Source organism: Phaethon lepturus, unplaced genomic scaffold (genome assembly GCF_000687285.1).
Source record: "Phaethon lepturus isolate BGI_N335 unplaced genomic scaffold, ASM68728v1 scaffold10446, whole genome shotgun sequence".
NCBI classification, from domain to species: domain Eukaryota; kingdom Metazoa; phylum Chordata; class Aves; order Phaethontiformes; family Phaethontidae; genus Phaethon; species Phaethon lepturus.
This window is the reverse complement of record NW_010546994.1, coordinates 83,543-96,406: the sequence shown is the minus strand read 5'-3', so window position 1 is coordinate 96,406 and position 12,864 is coordinate 83,543.

Below are 12,864 nucleotides of genomic sequence, written 5' to 3'. Positions count from 1 at the left end.
TCCTGGAAGAGTTAGATGCTTGGCTTAAGCCGGTGTATGTATTGTAGTGTCTAACTGGAACTTTCAAGACAAAAATTATCCGGATCTGAACAATTCAGACCATTACCATTACTGTGAGTTTAAGCTTAATTTTACACAGGGTCTGAAATGGGAGCACTGTTGGGTGCTTTATATTGCTCACTGCAATATAAATATATGAGGAGCACAGCAACATACAGACCTACTTTAGGACTGAAACTCATCTGAAAAGTGTCCTTTAAGGCAAAATTGATTTCATAATATGCAAGTACTGCAGGGAACATTTTCCACTCTTTTTTACAGAGAGTGTGCAGGTTGGTCTCCATCTTTTACAAAATGGTATTTGATATGAACTATTATTAGCTGAAAAAGATAATCTGTTCAGTGAAACATGTTCATGTTCTGGTCCTAAATTGTTTCTGTTCCCTAAAAGCACCAATACCACAGTAATTCAGAACACAGGCTCTGCTAATGTTATGCTTGATGCACATATTTATCAATCTGATAATTATGCTTAAAATAAGGTAGGGAAACAAAAAAAGGCTAACTGAGAAAGAATTCTGATCAAATGCTAGAGGCAGACACTGTTCATGTCTGCTAGCACAGAGGTTTACAAGAAAACAGAAAGGTAAAATGCAATTTTACATTTTATTCAGTGCTGTTTATTCAGCTCTTTTTCCCTAAGAATCTTTATCAATATTCTGTAGTTATTTATGCTTCCATTTCTGATGGAGTTCAGGCTTGGTCAGCAAATCTTTTCTAGAATAAAGCATTCTTTCTTTTTTATATCTGCTCACAGATGGTTTAGGATGAGATATTGATTATCCTGTAAATGGACAAGAAAGCAGTTGCTTTTGAACCAGAGGCTTGTTTTCCTCATTACAGCTCTAAACCACTTGCATTTTTTTTTAAACCTATTGAATCCCTTGGTTCTGTTTCGTCAGCTTCCCTTCAGGGTTTTTTTTTTTGCTTCTTCTCTCTCAGATCTTGAGGTTGCAAAATTCCTAGGGTATTTCACTATTCGTGCTGCACAGAGGTGAGAAAACTAAGGGATGAGTGTGTGTGTTTGTTTCTATATATGCTTTGAAAACTTAGTGATGCAGTGATACTGCCACTCAAATACTATTCATTATACGCTTTTGTGGTGGGTTGACCTTGGCTGTCCACCAGGTGCCCACCCAGCTGCTCTTTCACTCTCCCTCCTCAACAGATGGGGAAGGAAATAAGACAGGATCGAGATACAGATGGGGAGATCACTCACCAATTACTGTCATGGGCAAAACAGACTCAACTGCCAATTAAAAATAGAGTAGGGTAGTGAGAAAGAAAGACAAAAGTAAAAACCTTCCCCACCCCCACTTCTTCCCAGGCTCAGTTTCATTCCTTCACTCTGGACTCTTCTACTGGAGCATGTGGGGAGGGAGGAATGGGAAATGGGGGTTGTGGTCAGTCCATCACACTTCATCTCTGCTGCTCCTTCCTCTGCGCACTTGCTCTCCTCCAGCGTCGGGTCCCAGCCATGGGCTGCAGTTCTTCAAGAACTGCTCCTGCATGGGTGCCCCATGGGCTGCAGCTCCTGCCAGAAAACATGCTCCCGCAAGGGCTCCTCTCCATGGACTGCAGCTTCCTTCAGGGCATGTTCACCTGCTCCACCATGGTCCTCCATGGGCTACTTCACCACAGTCTTCTCCAGGGGCTGCAGGGGAACCTCTGCTCCGGCGCCTGAGACACCTCCTGCTCCTCCTTCCCCTCTCACTTTGCCATCTGCGGGGCTGTTTCTTTCACATTTTTCGCACTCCTCTCTCTCTCACAGCTGCTGCATAGTGTTTTTTTACCCTTAAATACGTTATCACAGAGGTGCCAACAGCGTTGCTGAGGGGCTCAGCTTTGGGCAGCAGCAGGTCTGTTTTGAAGCCAGCTGAAAACGTCTCTGTCTGACACAAGGGCAACTCCTGGTCTCTTGTCACAGAGGCCACCCCTTGCAGCTCCCCTGCTACCAAAACCAGGTCATGTAAACCAAATACGTTTGTTTCCTTTTCAAACTTCAAAAGAGTATTTAGCTCGGAACGTAGTGGCCAACAAGGACACTTTTGAAAATCTTAGAAATCTGATTTTTTGGCATTGGTATCAAAATACTCTGAGCTGAACGTTAAAAGAACAGTAGCAGGCTGAGAACAAGAGCCAGTTCATGAGTGTCTTGTTTTCTTGTTAAACCAAGAAGAATTAGCCTCCTGAATAAGTAATTCACAGCCCTACCAGCTTCCTAAAGACCTGTTTGTACTGGATGCATCAGATAAAGCTGGAAGTCCACAAGTATGAAAAACAAAGAAATCATAGGAGACAGAGAAGTGAGGGCTGAAACATCAGAAGAGTAAATAGGCAGCGGAAGTGAATGGAGGTATCCTGTGTTTATTTGTGCCTCTTTGGCCTTACAAGAAGTTCTGAGTGGCCACAAAGCACATATGAGGCAGTGGTAAATTTCTGAAGTTTCTGAACTATAACGTGAATCGAAAGCATACTCCTACTTGATTTTTGTAGTCAAACGTTTTTGTTCCTCAAGCATCGCAAACTTTTGTAATAGACACCCATAATTTTAAGTGAAAAAGTGTGAATGAAAAAAAATCTTCGGGCCTTAGCACAATTTGGAGGGTGAGGCAAGCATTGCTTTTAGCAGAAAAAAATATTTGAACTAGGAAGAGATTTAATATCCAGAAGCTGATGTTATAATAACCCAACAAGTGTTGTAACACAGTATCACATACCATCTAAGTCTTGGGTCACCATCGTTCTCTTCCATGGACAGTCATGGGCTCAACTTTTGCCTTCCAGTAATGAGCATGAATATCAAGGTCTGTGAAGTTACACTTGTGTAAAACCGTGTGGCTAGAGTTTGTCATTTAGAAAAGTGATGAATGGAATCACAATAATCTTTAAAAGTATTCTTGAAGGGACGTTGAGGCATAGCATCTCCCAGAGTCAGCGCTTCCTAAAATGCCACCGTTAATGAATGTATGACAAAAGAATTTCGTATCACACACATTAAAGAAAAAGCATTTTGCATCTTCTTGCCTCTTCTGTGAGCTAGACTAACAGTTTTCTATTGCAATATCCTACCACATACTTCCAGTCAGTGAGAATAAAGCACATTCCAAGTCACACGTTGAATAAAGCAGCTCACCAGGGTGCAGCATGGAGAGCTGCTTCCTTTCTGACAACTGCTATTCAAAAGGCAGCACCCTGCCTTGCTATATGCCCATCAGTGTGTATAGATTTACACCTCTTCCCTTTCCTTTTCTCTGTTTACAGTAGGGCTGTAATTGACCCCTACTACTTCACACCTCTTTTCCCTTCCCAAAAGTGGCTGAACAGCTTCCAGGCTATGGTAGGAACCCATCTCCCCGCCAGGCTGACACTCATGCTTCAAATTCTTTGACAGAACACTTCACACACACAACTCTTGGAAGAATTTGAAGAATTTGACCAGCAAAAAATGATTCGCTTGGTTACACTTTTAAGCTGGGAATTACTGTCCACTAATGTGCTGCTTGGGAGATTCGGGGCTACTCCACGCCCTGTGCAAGCCAAAAAAAAAAAAAAAAAAATTCACATCCATTTCCCTCTTGTTTCTTGAGGTATATTCCAAGCTGAGCTGCCAGTGTAAGATAGTAAGACAAAGACCTCTCAGTGAACATAACAGTGCAGTAGGGATTTTTTTTGCTTTTTCAAGGAAGGACTTTCTTGGCTAAAGAAGAGACATCAGGAGAAAATTCTGTTTTGCCTGGAGTGTTTTGAAGGTCTGGGAAGCACTTTGTGTATGGGGGTGTCCATGAGAGTCTGAAGGGGCAGTCAGCCTTGAGAATGCTGACTCTGTGGGTACCCATCATTCTAGGGCCAGATTCAGTTACTGTGATGGCCCTTCTACATCCAGTGTCACTAAAACCACACACTCAGAACTCCTAATTGATCGATACCTGTAAATATAAAGCAAGTTAAATTAATAACACTCTCAACTACTATCAGTTATCTTAGCCTGAATGGTTTCAGTAGCTATGCAAAACTGAAACAAGAGACAGGGTAATCTGCTGGAATATATGAAATATGAAATAGTAGAATATATTACGTGTGTGTTCACATCCATATAACAAGAATACTATCACAGCACACTGTTTTAACATTTTTTAAACTCAACCTCAAAATGGACCAAGTTGATCATATTTTGAGGATACCAAGTTTTATTAAAAAACATCAAAAGGGAAAAAATCTTGTAATGCATGAAGGTCTATCTCAGCAATACTGTTTCCTAATGATGGCAAGAAGTCCACGCGGCTACTCTTCAAAGCTGAAGCGGAACAGCTCTGAGGTTGGGTGACAGTGACATCCCTCTGACAAGATAAGCCATTCAGAGGTGGTTTCATTAAAAAGAATATGCCATTTTCTGAGTACAGTACTTTGCATAGCAAAAGACAGAAAAAATATTGTTTTACCTAGAACTTTCTTCCCTTCTCTCAGAACTCCAATAAGAAAACCTCATGGTTCCTCCCAGCTACTGAATTATTCTTGCTTTTAAAACCTTCTTTTTCCCTTTAGCTTCTGATGATTGACTCTCCCTGTAAACTGCTTTGTAATACTCTGTATGGAGGACAATATATAAAAATAAATTGCATTGAGTTTGATCCAAACATAATTTCACTCAAAATTACACTGAAGTTTTGGGCTGTTTTTTTCCCCCTTCCCCATTTCTAGATTTGACTGGCAAGCCAAACCATTCCTATCTGCTATCATAAGGGCTAAATAAAAGGGCAAACAACTCCTTGCTGTTTCAATAAAATTCATATTGTTATTTCAAAATGTAGTTCTCCTTTGTCAGCTCCCACCCCCATATACTCATTCATACCCAGTGCCACTTGGATCACTGATGCGTTTGTGTTTGCATATTACAGAGGCTGCAGAAATTACGGGCTCAGGTTATACCTCTTTTGGTAAACCTGATCACTGGAGAAAAAGTGGGTCCGTTGGAAAACTAGCCTTTATTTGCAACACTGAAAACAGTAAAAAGATGTAGCTTCTTGCTATTGTACTGAGGTTACTACTTTCCTTGTAGCAAATCTCAAGACACCCAATTCAAGTTAACTCGCAGATTACAACAAGCAGCCTGTGAAGTGTGCTGGGAAGAGCTGCCATATTGTCATTCAAAGTACTTTATACTAAACAGTGCAAGACAGTGACAAAACATCTAATTGTCTGATTATGCTGTAAGAATAGTTTCTTACATGTACTGAATAGTATCGATGAACAGAGACTGTGTTCCTCACTGACTCACAGAAACAAAAAAAAAAAGAAAATAAGATAAAACAATGGGTTTCAGCTACTATTGTTCCCAAACAGCAGAGACGTTTTTGCTGGTACTTTGAAATAACAGCCCTCTCCAGCAAAGTGGGAGATCTGGGGATCTCCCAGATTCTGGTCCAGCTCCGGAACAGAGGTTTGTTCTGTTCCAGTTCTGACCCTGCACGGGGTGTGTGGTGGCTGGAGAGTGGGCGTCTGCGTGGCCAAAACCAGGGCCACCACCACCACGACGAGAGCTGCGCAGCGGCTGTTTGGCAGAGATGGTGCTTCTTGGCGTCAAAAGATTTTCTGTGAGACAGAGAAGAAAAAAAATGTACCCTGAGGCTTATTATTTCACAGTTGCCTGCCCCTGGCACGGTGGGGCCAATACACAAATTCGTGTGGTGTGAAGGAGGGTGGGGATCAGCAGCTACTTCGTGAGCAGTGCTTGTGCATTTGCTCTTCCCCTGGAGAGACCCCATCACAGCTACCGGAGCCGCCTGGGAAGCTCAGACCCAGGCCGTTAAAGAAAAAGGAGACATTTCAGTTTTATGGTCAGGTTTATCCCACAGCTGCTTATTTGTCTGAGCTATAGAACCAGTGACAAAGGCAGAAGAGCACCAGCAAGGAAGCTGCACTATTTTCCCGTCATCTTTTCTTTTCTGCTGATTAGGCTCATCATGGCTGGCCTGCCAGCCCACTGCATCTGGTACTCCACATGCCAAACTAAACATGGTGCTCTCATTTCTTTTACGACTGTTTGGGGCAAGACAAAGGGAGAAAAAGGGATTCTTGGACATCTTATGACAATAACAGTTTCAGTGGAGGCAGTTTTTTACTGTGCTGTGAGTATCTTCACATCAGCCATAATGTAGTCCTGCATCTTCACAGCCCCAGCTGTCACACCATTAAACATAAATCGTGGCCTCAAGGGACCCTCTTTTCCAGAAGGGAGAAGCAATTTAGCTTCCATAAAATATCAGTCTCCAGCTTGTCCTGAAAAGGCTGTCAATTGTGCTGAATTATGTATAAAATCAATGCAAGGTGCTGCCTGCCAAAGATGGGTTGACATTAGCAATTTCATTTTCACTGAGGGGGGTCACAAGTCCCAAATCTTCATGACCGCAAAATAAGTGCCCATTCCTTCCCTGCTTCTCTAGTTCCAAAATGATACCCTTTTGTTTAGAATTAAAAAAGGTCACAATAAGATGTTGCCATCATGAAACACCTCTTTAATTGTCTGCAAAGGGCACATTTATATATTGTTGTTAATGGGGTACCATTATAATCTGCCCTTTTCTACTCTAATTTCACTATACTCTCTATTAAACGGACATTCGCAAACACTTTTTTGTGTGTGTGATCCCACACAGTGTTACATTAAAGTAACAAAAATTAGCACCCTGAGGGCTCGCAAGGATTTTCAATGGTGGATAAAAATCTCCCCTGCAATGAGATGCACAAATATGCATAAGTACGGCATATTCATATGAGCTGGAAGAGACAAACAACTTTGTGATGATCTTCAGGGAAGCCTGATGCTTTATTTGACAGTGATTATGAATCCTGTCCTTGTAAAATCACCATCACTGTGCAGGTGTACTGAATGATCAGGGACTGTGGCCCACAGACCTACAATAAATATGTATGCAGCATATAGCTTATGACCCAGCACTTTATTATATGCTTTTTTACTACTGTATGTGTGAGTGGAGCAGTGTTGACATCTAATTTCACAGAGCAGTCTTTTCCCTCTGCTCTAGAATGGCAGCTGATCTGATATTCCTGTGACAGCTACTAAAGGTTTGAGTGTCTAGTGGTCTTTGAGACCATCAACCAACAAAATTGCCATCAAAGTTCTCTTCCAAATACTCAGTTCTGAAATAGATTTCTGTAAAAGCTCATTTAAACAGAGTCATCTGTCATCACAGAATGGTCCAGAGTTCAGCAAACATAGCGCCTTAGTGAACATAATGAGTTACAGTAAATATGAAGTCATTAAAGCACATTTTTCAAAAAGAAGTCAACTGACAATTCACAACAACTTGGAACTGTTATGTCAGAAACAAATGTATTCATGCTTATATTACTGGTTATTCAAAGTTGTTTATCTTCATATACTATCATATATGGCTGCAGGGATACTAGAGACGTTAGTCTTTTCTCTGACCTGAATGCTGCTTTGAGAGCATCCACAATGGGAGCATCTCCATTGACTCAGGAGCTTTGTATCTGAACCCACCTTTAAAAGGCCGTATTCTGCCACTCAACATTCTGTAAGTCTCCAGTAGACATGTTGACATTACTGAGTTTCAAAACAGCAAATTTTTTCATGAGAACTTGACCTGACAGACTGCTATTCAGCAAAGGATTGCCTTCCAGTCTCTGAAGGACAAGCCTGAAGGTTTGTGCTCAAAATATTTGTGGTCCTCACCCCATATGAAAACTTTATTGCCATTTGACTCTTGCCTTCAAAGAGCTGCAGGCTGAGTGGAATGTCCAGAAAACAATTTATTATGTGAATAAATGCAAAGGATTTGTGATCTATTTCCTTCAGGATAAAATCTAGGGCTTTCCAGAGATTTTCATGGCAAAACTCAAGAGACTGTTTTCAAAATAATGGTTAGGGCATTCACTCAGCATATACAATACCAAGGCACAATTCTCTGTTCCTGATCATGGACTGGAACATTTTACAACCCAAACAGTAATTTAGGCTTTAAAGTCTTTTCTCAGGAACAGCAAATATTTAATTAAGTCATACCAAAAGGGAACAACAGGAAACACCAAAGCAACTAACTCAAAGTTAGAGCTTGGACTTACATGCTCTGCAGTCAGATCATTTGGGCTCTAGTCAGCTGAATTCTTGCCACATAAAAAATGGGAAGATCAAAAAACTTGGCAATAGCCCAGAATTCTTCCATTATGAGATAGGACAGAGCAGGTCTTTGAAGTTGCCTCTCCCAATCCATGAGGAGTTTTTAAGGGTTGGGTTTACTTTTTTTGGTTGTTTTTCTTTGTTGCCTTCACTCTGTCCAAATGAGGAAAAATCAGTTCTCGGAAAGATAGGACACTGAATATTGCTTCCTGACTAGGTCAGGCTAAAAGATTCATTTTTGTTTATTTCTCAGTTTATCTTAAAATAACCTTGCTGAGCAAACTGCTCTTTATTAACTTTAAGTCAAAACATAGCAGTAATGATTCTACGTTTTTAGCGTAATTCTCTCTAATCATCCTAGCACAAAAACTCTGCTTGTTTTTATATCTGCTTTATACAATGCCACCAGTAATGAATGTTCTAGAATTGGAACATAATTTTGATTATCTGGCCATTACTTTTGATTTATGGAGCACAGAGACAGCTGGGTTTTTATAAGCTTGCCCTGCAGTACTGCAGATAACAAATGTAATGTAATAATCAAACTTCTGTAACATGGAACACAGAAGGGGTGGGCCCACAGATCTGTCTATCTATATACACCCATACCACATCAACAAATTTTATCTTCAGAAGCAGAAGTATAAAAGTAATTTGCACAATGCTACTATTCATTATTCATACCCAGAGCGAAATATGTTGCTTTCAGAACCAGGCTCTTTGGGAGGGGGTGAACCACCTGAAGGTGGTTTCACAAAATTACATAAATGCGTACCACCATGAAGTTTACAAATGCATTAGTGTTTAAAAAAAAAAAAAGAGCCCCTCAAAAGAAATGTATTTTAAGGAATAGTAATAAATATAAGCCATTGTGAATGATTCATAGTTGTTTTTCTGGGTGTCACACAGGAAAATACAAAATCAACAAGAATGTTCCCTACTAGAAGGAAAAAGAAAATCAGCTGCTTCAAGGAAGAAGAGTTTGACCATTTAGTTCAGTTACAGGAGATTGATCAAAGGTCTGAAAGCAACAGCAAACAAGCTGGTTATGCAAACTGAAAATGGGGAAGGGGAAACCAGAAACATTCTCTCAAGCTTGCCAAGAGAACTAGGAAAGTAGAATTAGTTAACGCAAGCCAAACGGGTTTTAAAAGTATATACTATGAATGGGAAATGCAGCAAGGAACAACAGTAAGTCATAAACCAGAGAGCATTCCCTTCATTAGTAAGGGACAAAAAGTCCTAAATAATTTCTAAAAATTGGTCTCTCACAAGGGAGGGGCAGCGAAGAAGAAAGAAGCAGCAATGAGAAAATAATGACCACCTTCTCCAGGTAGTGGCTGATTGTAAAGGTGATAAGGGAATGGTGGGGAGGAATGAGGTGAGACGTGAAGGTGCCCATGAGCAGTCCAGGGGTCATATGTGTGTGGCTTTTGTGTGCTCAGGGAAGAGGGGCAAGAGAGCTGTGACTACGCTTACATCCTCTGAGCATCATCAGTTCATTACACGCACACAGATACCTTCTCTTTAGCCAGAGCTACATGGAGAGCAGTTCAGAGAGCATGTGCCCACCACCTCACCCTGACTGATCCTTCCAAAGAGCTTTGTGGGGGTTGCAACTTCACGTTGTTACCACATTAGTGTATGCCCTTCTGTGACAGAAAAACCAAAAGGGCATACAAATATGAAATCTGATTATAAGTAGCTACTGTATCACTGGCAATTGCTGTATTTTTAGATGTTCTACAAATCCACTGAGGTTGCAGAGGAAGAATACTGTTTGGTACACTAAACTCTGAAAAGGAGGAAAAGTCTTCCCAGCTATTGCTATGTTGAGAACGCAACCTCAAGTCTACAACAAAACAACCAAACCAAACCAGGACTGAGACCTTGACTCTTTGAAGCTGTAAACTGAAGAATATGTAAAGCTTGATTTAACATTTGTCACTGTTCAACTATCTAGGTGAGTTGAGGGGGAAAATTGGGAAAGCTCAGTGGTGGAATTCACCCCAGCAGGAAACCAGCAGCATGACACCGACACTGGGAGCTCCAGAGAAGAGGCATCTCCAAGTTCTCCAATACACCAAAAAGGTGTTTGGCCAGTACAGAAGCAGCAGGTTGGCTGAAGAGTGCCTTGCACTGATTCATCAAAGGTTCCCTAACAAATAGAATGCTCTTTGCCCAGCCGTCCCTGTGGGAAGCACTTGGCCTTTTTTCCTCAGCCATTCTTCTCTGTTTCCCAGCTGGGCTTTGTGGCTAAGGGGAAAATAAAGGACAACTATTCCATGCTTTAGTGAAACTTGCAGCAAAGATCCTTGCCTACAGTAAAAGTAAAGTTTATGTAAGGAAATGTAAAGGAAATGAAAGTAGTAAGGATGTCATACAAATCTAGATCATCTCTGGATGAATGAGGAAAATTGTGTATAAAATATACCATTGTGAATTAGGTATTAAGGTATTTGAGTGACTTATCTGCATTTTATTTGAATAATTAATATTGACTGAGGTAAAGCAGGGACTTTGCTTTCACATTCCTGATCCAGAAAGGTAAATCTGCCAAAATCATGCTACTCCTGCTAGAAGGAAAGGCTACTTAGGAAGGTGAGAGTACTCGTGTCAGGTAAGAACTGGCAGTGGCTTACTGGAGACACCTTGAATGACTATACAGACAGGTTTGAGATTCTTTTGGGGGATGTGTGTCCCATCACTTGTCAGAAGACATTTTCCCTTGTGTGTTAAGGTGAATGGGATCATGGCAGAGTAGATCTAAATGCTTTTCAGGGTATGGAATTTGGTAGGTTTCCAGAAACACTACATGCCAAGAAACAGAATTACCAAGAAGCAGACTCCATGTGGCTTTCAGCATCAGAGTGACTTTGCTACTTTGGCACCAGAAGAAAGTAAGGGGCTATATAAAATATTTTTGTTCACAACTGAGAAGTATCTCCTGCCTGCAAACCAGTGCAATACAGACACAAACATCTTCCATTTAAAATTTGCATAAATGTATAAACATTTTATAAAGTAGCATCAAGCAAGACAGACTAACTTGGAGTAAGGGGAAGAAGTCAGTGCTCATTGTCTGCCCTATCAAACTGTTTTATGTGGGGTTTTTGTATTCAGGATGATCACAGTGAGCTTCACAGCCAGCATGTAACAGTGCTACAGCACAGCCGAGAGCACATGACCACCAGTGGAATTAGCAGGTGAGAACTCAAACATCACTTGGTTCAACTACTTGGAGGGTTCATGATTAAGTATGTTTTAGACTGTTGTAGGGTAAGTATTAACATCCTTCACCAATACTTTGCAATCCCAGAAGAAACACAGGAAGGAGATCCATCCACGTGTAAAGCCTTTAGGATGTTTATTCCCCCAAAAAACCCTTCTCATCATCTGTTTGGCCCCTGAAGTTCAGAAGGACATAAGCTATGAAGGACTATCATTGGAGGGAAATAGAAATTGTAGGAAGGCTGAGAGGGGAAAGTTCCTAAGGCCGTATTTCTTGCCGGTGACTTCCCTTGAATACAGTATATTCAAGGCAGAGATAATATATATCACTGCCAAATCCCATTTCCAAAACAGGCTGTCAGAATTTCCCAAGACAACTGTAGGGTCTAAAGGTCAGCCATCCTCTTCTTCCCAGCGCAGTCCTCTGATGGGGATTTAAGCATATATCATGGGCACAAAACCTGGTTGCACATTTCTAGGATAAGAACCAACCTGAAGCTTGATGAAAGATGATCAAGTTCAAACATCTTTTTTTCTTGTAAAAGCATGAGATGCATAAAAATGATTTACCCTTTGTTCTGGTTCAGTAGACCTAAATGCTGACCTAATACTAGGTTTGAGAACCGTTGCTACAATTTCAAAGCGGCTGTAAATAGAGGTGGAAGCTTGATCAAGATAAAGCTCCTATTGCTGTGCAGAAGGGCTGAATGCTCACAAAAGACGACCTCTGCTCCATTCTAATAAAAAAATGTGCTATAGCCCAAACTGGAAATCTTTCACAAACCTTGCCCTCTCTCCGTATCTTTTAGCATTCAATGTCACTTAAAATTCATCTAACATTTCCAGTATGTCAGTTCTAAATAACAATAGAATTCTTATGCTTAAAATACATTTTTGCATGAATTACAGAAGACAGAAAATCAACATGCTAGAAGTGGTCTATTGCTTATTTAACATGTATTTAGTTTAAATCCTGCCCTTTATAAAAGTTTTCCTTACTTAACTATGCATAGCCAGACTTTCATTTTCATGTTTTGCTCTACATCTTTTTTCCCCACACTACTAATTAATATGGAAATAGCTTAAAGAAGGTCATTGATAATTTTGACACATCACTGAAAAAATCAAGGCTTTGTTACAGCATCAAGCTACAGTTAGGAATGCACGAGGCAAATAATGGCCAGGTATGCAGACACTGAAATGCTATATCCCAGTCTGAGCGGATTGCTGCTGCCTCTTATCTTTCACAGGCATCATCTGGAACAGGGAAGGAGACATGCCCATGAAGAGGAGATACCTCATGTGCAGCGCTTAATGCTCTCCAACTCAGACTTCAGGATTTACATCATTTGACTGTGACTTCCAGAGGTAAATTACGGTTTGAGTGCTGACGAAGCCTTGAAGTGGCACCA